General features: G+C 42.9%; 1 pseudogene; it reads right to left on the reverse strand.

Moving 5' to 3' along the window:
- Positions 1 to 1935: 1935 nt before the first annotated feature.
- Positions 1936 to 2968, reverse strand: LOC147962213 (V-type proton ATPase subunit C-like; annotated as a pseudogene).
- Positions 2969 to 6193: the final 3225 nt, after the last annotated feature.

The following is a 6193-nucleotide window of genomic DNA, read 5'->3' on the forward strand; positions in this document are numbered from 1 at the left end:
TATTCGTCGGTTCCAACAAAACGTGTAGCTCATGTTCACCGTCGACATAGTTCCTCTGCCCATTCTGATAGCAGCATCGCAACATTAAGCGAAGCACGTTTCCAGCAATGGTGGCCGTCGTTTCCAGCGTGGACACATGCTGGATGCAACATCAAACTTCCAAAAAAAAGGCATGACGCAAGGCGCAGCGATGGTGATCATTTTTTTAAGAAACTAGCAAAAAAGCCCGTGCGTTGCAACGGGAGAAAAAACATAACACATGCTCTTAACCCAACAACCATCACTCAAGACGACAATAAGTCCATCTCCTTTATTTTAGCGAGGCATCACATTTCTGTTGCCGCTTATCCTCCTTCTCACCCTCGCCGACGATGGCCTCAGTGTTCAAACAAAACAAAACGTGTTTGAATATGGTTAATCCTAAGGCATCTCTCTCTCGCTTTCTCTCACTCTCGCGATGAGAAATCTGTTGTTTCCCTTGTGACGTTTTTCAGAGGTATGCATGTGTAGTTATCGATCTTTTCTTTTCCCTATATGGTTATATTGGGGTGTTTATTTGCAATTCGGATCGCCGCCGGTACGAAAGAAAAATGGATCATGCGCTATAAATTACAAGTTGCCTCCAAAACAATATTTCAGGAGAAACAGATCATGCGCTATAAATTACAAGTTGCCTCCAAAACAACATTTCAGGAGAAAGGGGCCATTTCAGAAGATCACAAGTAGCAGCAGCATCACTTGACAAAATCACAAGTAGCAGCAGCATCACAAGTAGTACAGCAGCAACATCATCACAAGTAGTACAGCAGCAACATCACAAGTAGTACAGCAGCAGCAACATCATCACAAGTAATACACTTAATTGGCATAAAAGATCTAAAAACAACATAAATTGGAAAACAAGCAATACTTCTAAAACCAGACTTAAGTTATGCTGCACTAAACCAGAACAAGTTGATTCTACACTAAGTGATTCTACACTAAACCAGAAAAAGTTGATGTTCAGTCAAGTTGATTTCAAACTTGACACATAAAAAAATTTGACATCAATGAAATTTAGACTATGAGTGCCTGCCCATGACATCTGCATGGTTCTCTACACCACACACCATCAACACTGCTAGCTACTCCTACTCGATCGCCCCAGCTTTTGCCACGGACAGCAAGAATATCAACTTGAATACCATTGGTATATTTCCTATTTTTACAAAGACCTTGCACAATTCGCAATGATGTTCAGAAGCAGAGATTCAGAGTCATTAGTTTTGAGTGTACATCGTGAAAAACTGTACATCTAATTATTTGGTCATTTTACTGCCCATTTTAAAAACATCTTAAACATCCTACAAGATGGTGTGAAGGAAATGATCACAAGATAGCACTGAATACTTCAACTTCCTCATCTGTCTGCAGTTAACTTCCAACTTGGTAACCCATTAGGATTGAGAAAAAAAGCACACAAAGCATCACTAAGTGGCACTAGTAGTACTACGGATGCACTAGTACACATTTTCCTAGCATACAGTAGAGTAAGGAGAGAAAAAATAAATCTAGGCTTTCTATATGTGCCACTCAGACAGGATTTCAGATTGCACAACTTTCTGTCCTTACTATCTGGCCAGATTCTACTTGCCCAAATGTTAAACTTGTTAATTCTTTTTCCTTCTCTTTTCACCAATGCACACATACAGAATGATCCATCCATGTCTCGAACTAATGGTCAGAGCTCAGAACAGTGTGTCTACAACTGGTAAATTGTAGTACAATACATTTGTTATATGAATTGGTGGTTCTGATCTTCACAACTAGAAAGAGCTCACTGTCCCATCAGTTTTTCACTCAATGATTGCATATTGCAACGATAAACAGAACAACCCTGGATACTAATATTTTCAGTGAATTGTTCTAAATTTCAAACCGAAGACTATCCACCCATCAACCAACTTGGTTCTCTAGAGTACTTAACTGTGAAAATAAAATGTCCATAATAGACTGCCAAACCACCAAGAACAGTAGCAACACATCATCAAATCGAAGTTACAAGAATGCATCATTCACGCATGAGCGGAATTGACATGAACAAGTACAAGAATAATAGTATTTACCAGGTCCTTGATCTTGGCGACCGGGGAATGGATGCTGGCGACGGTCTCCTTGAGCGGGGCATTGACGGGGTACTTGCCCTCGTCCCACACGAACCTGCATCCATCCATCCATCCATCCTCAGTAGATAAGCAAGCGCTGGTGGGCAGATGAGGAATGTAAGCAGCACCACTGGCCACAGGCAGAGATGGGCCTGGTGAGATAGCTGTCCATGGGGACGCCGTCGACAGTGAGGGTGCCGGGCTCGACCCCTCCTGCGTGCTCCAGGTCCTCGATCTACCGGCGGATCTTGTGCGGGACGCCCTCGATGAAGATGTTGGACTACAGCCAGAGGCCAGATCAGGCCGTGGGCAAGAAGACTTTGGGTGGGGGGCAAGATCTGGATGGAAAGCTGGTACCTTGACGAGGTCGTCGCTGAGGGCGAGCAAGGAGTGGAGCGTGCCGGGGTGGAGATCCAGGATGGTGAACTGCATGCGGAGGCCAGGGGAGTCGAGTCAGTCACGGGCAGGAGGCCGAAGGCGATGGACGGGTGGAGGAGGAGGGGGGCTTACGCGGTAGAGCAGGGTGTCGAAGGAGTGGCGGGAGATGGCGTCCTGGAGGCGCAGTAGGGGCGGCGGATTGGGAGCGGACGCGTCCCACGGGCGAGGGCGGCGGCGCAGTAGGGGCGGCGGCACAGTGGGTGGGGCGGCGGTGCATTGGGTTGGGCGCTGCTCCGGCTGAGAGAGATGTGAGATTGGGAGAAGGACGAACGGCTGACGAGATGGGTACAACACACACAAGGGGGGAAGGTTAGCAATGGCGCACCATCTAGGGGTGCGCCATAAACACAGTGAGAGCAATGGCGCACCTTACCCTGGTGCGCCATTACTAACTCTCTTTTTTGAATTTTAGTTGCATCTAATATTTTTTTAGAAAATGACGATCAAATTTGAAAACATTTATGAATGTGAAAAAATATCATCAAATTTGTTATTTGAAAATATTTATGAATATTTGAAAATATCATGAATTTTTTTATTTGAAAATATTTGAAAAAATTTCATAAAAATTGGTATACCAATGGCGCACCTCCTAGGGGTGCGCCATAAGTACCTTGATAGCAATGGCACACATTCTCCTGGTGCACCATTAGTAATTTTTTTTTATTTTTAGTTGCATCTAATAATTTTTTAGAAAATGACGATCAAATTTGAAAACATTTATGAATGTGAAAAAATATCATCAAATTTGTTATTTGAAAATATTTATGAATATTTGAAAATATCATGAATTTTTTTATTTGAAAATATTTGAAAAAATTTCATAAAAATTGGTATACCAATGGCGCACCTCCTAGGGGTGCGCCATAAGTACCTTGATAGCAATGGCACACATTCTCCTGGTGCACCATTAGTAATTTTTTTTATTTTTAGTTGCATCTAATAATTTTTTAGAAAATGACGATCAAATTTGAAAACATTTATGAATGTGAAAAAATATCATCAAATTTCTTATTTGAAAATATTTATGAATATGAAAAAAATATCATCAAATTTGTTACTTGAAAATATCATCAAATTTGTTATTTTAAAATATTTGAAAAAATATCATAAAAATTGGTATACCAATGGCGCACCTTCTCCGGGTGCGCCATTAGTAACTTTTTTTGGTTTTTAGTTGCATCTAATAATTTTTTAGAAAATGACGATCAAATTTGAAAACATTTATGAATGTGAAAAAATATCATCAAATTTGTTATTTGAAAATATTTATGAATATGAAAAAATATCATCAAATTTGCTATTTGAAAATATCATCAAATTTGCTATTTGAAAATATCATCAAATATCGTCAAATTTGTTTTTTTGGATTTTTAATTGCATTCATTTGTGAATTAGTAAAACATTTATGAATATGAAAAAATATCGTTAAATTTGAAAAAATATTCATGAATTCAAAACGTGCCCATGAAATTTAAAAATATTTATGAGTTCAAAAAATATTAACAAATTCAATACTTTTTGTGAGTTAGAAATTCAATACCAGAATGAACATAAAAAAATTGGTATACGAGAATAAACATAAATAAATATTCATGAGGACTAGAACAGAAGAAACATCATTTCCATATGTCGGAATACAATCGAGAAATGAAGACTACAATTTAAATACAATCGATCTTAGCTATCTATCTTTTCACAATCTTCTTGCCCTTCTTTTTCGCAAATGGAGTTCTTCTCTTGAACGGACGTCCTTTAGGTAGGGTGGTCCTGCTTGTTCTTGTGGTGTATGGCACTTCATCGTCGTCGTCATGTTCCATCTTCGGGTCGCCGTACTTGTCGAAGTCTTGCTCATTGGTGACTCCATCCATTCCGATGATCTTCCTTTTGCCTCTCCTCACGACAACACGACTGGCTTTGACGGGTCGGTAATGAAGAAGCATTGGTCCACTTGGGAAGCCAGTACCCATGGCTCATTTTTCGCGGTGACGTTTGCGCCCGCGGTCTTGGATTTGGCTTCGGGTATAACCATGGTGATGAAACACCGGTCTTCTTTTAGGACACTCTTGGCCCATCTGACACGAAACATCGGGACCTTCGCTCCAGCGTAGCTCAGCTCCCAAATCTCGTCGATCCTTCCGTAGTATCTGTCCTTGTCGTTACCGGTGCAGGATTCCATCGTTACCCCGGAGGTCTGATAACCATCGCTCTTCATGTCCTTTTCCTCGGTGTATAATGTGTAGCTGTTGATATCGTACGCCTCATAGGTCATCAGGTTGTGCTCGGCGCCCTGTGACACGGCGAATATGAGTTTTTCTTCCGTGGAAGAATCCTCATGTAAAGGGTACAACAGAAGCTTCTCCTTGAACCAACGCGTGAAACATGAGTTGTGCTCTTTGATTATGTCTCCATCTGTCCTCTGTTGGCCTCGGTCATTCTACGTCTTCTCAATAAACGTTTTGTGCTCTACCACCCAAGGATCGACCACGTCTATGTGTTGTAGCGCGACTAGGTTTGCTCTTTCAAAGTCGGCGAGTCGACCCTCGAAGTCGACATGCATTTCACGGCGACCCTCGCGGTGACCCCATCCAGCGAGCCTGCCGATGTGCCTGTTGACGGGCAGACCAACAGGATTCTCGATGCCTAGATAATTCGTGCAGTAGGAGATGCACTCTTCGGTCAGAAAGCCCCTGGCTATGCTTCCCTCTGGACATGACATGTTGCGAACGTATCCTTTGATGACACCATTCATCCTTTCGAACAGCATCATGATGTGCAGGAACGTCGGCCCGAGTTGGATGATATCCTCCACGATATGGACCAATAGATTTACCATAACGTCGAAGAATGCGGGCGGGAAGTACATCTCAAGCTCGCATAGTATCACCACGATCTCTTCCTGTAGCCTTCTGAGTTGCCTCACGCCAACCGACTTCCGAGAGATGACGTCGAAAAAGTTTCATAGGCCAAAAAGCGTTTCACGGACGTGCACGTCCATGATCCCACAGATTGCAACTGGAAGTATCTGCATCATCAGCACGTGACAGTCGTGAGACTTCATCCCACTGAACTTCTGCTTCGCTGAGTCTAGGTATCTGCTTATCTTCCCCGCGTAACAATAAGGAAGTTTTACTCCTACGGGGCAGGTGAAAACTGCTCGATCTCCTCCTAACTTAGAGTGAAGCATGCGGGAGGGTAGTCATTTCCGATCTTCTTGGCCTTTTTGCCTTTGCGACGAATTTCCGTGTCCTTCGCCTCATCATCATCATCATCATCATCATTAGCGTGAAGCTCCGCCCTGATGCCCATTGATTTCAAGTCTGCCCTTGCTTTCGGCCCATCTTTGGTCCTCTCTGGCATGTTGAGCAGGGTACCAAGCAGACTCTCGCACATGTTCTTCGTGATATGCATGACATCAAGGCTGTGAGGCACACGGAGGATCTTCTAGTAATGCAAGTCCTAGAAAACAGACCTCGTTTTCCATACCTTCAGCAGCGGCTCTGGCCTTTCGCTTCTTTCCCGGCTCTGGCGCCTTTTGCTTCTTTCCCGGCGGTGGGCAATATTTCCAATTTTTCAACAGCTCGTCTATTTCCTTGCCGCCCCTCGTACGC

Source organism: Triticum urartu, chromosome 7A (genome assembly GCF_056163025.1).
Source record: "Triticum urartu cultivar PI428250 chromosome 7A, HENAU_Tu73, whole genome shotgun sequence".
Lineage (NCBI taxonomy): Eukaryota > Viridiplantae > Streptophyta > Magnoliopsida > Poales > Poaceae > Triticum > Triticum urartu.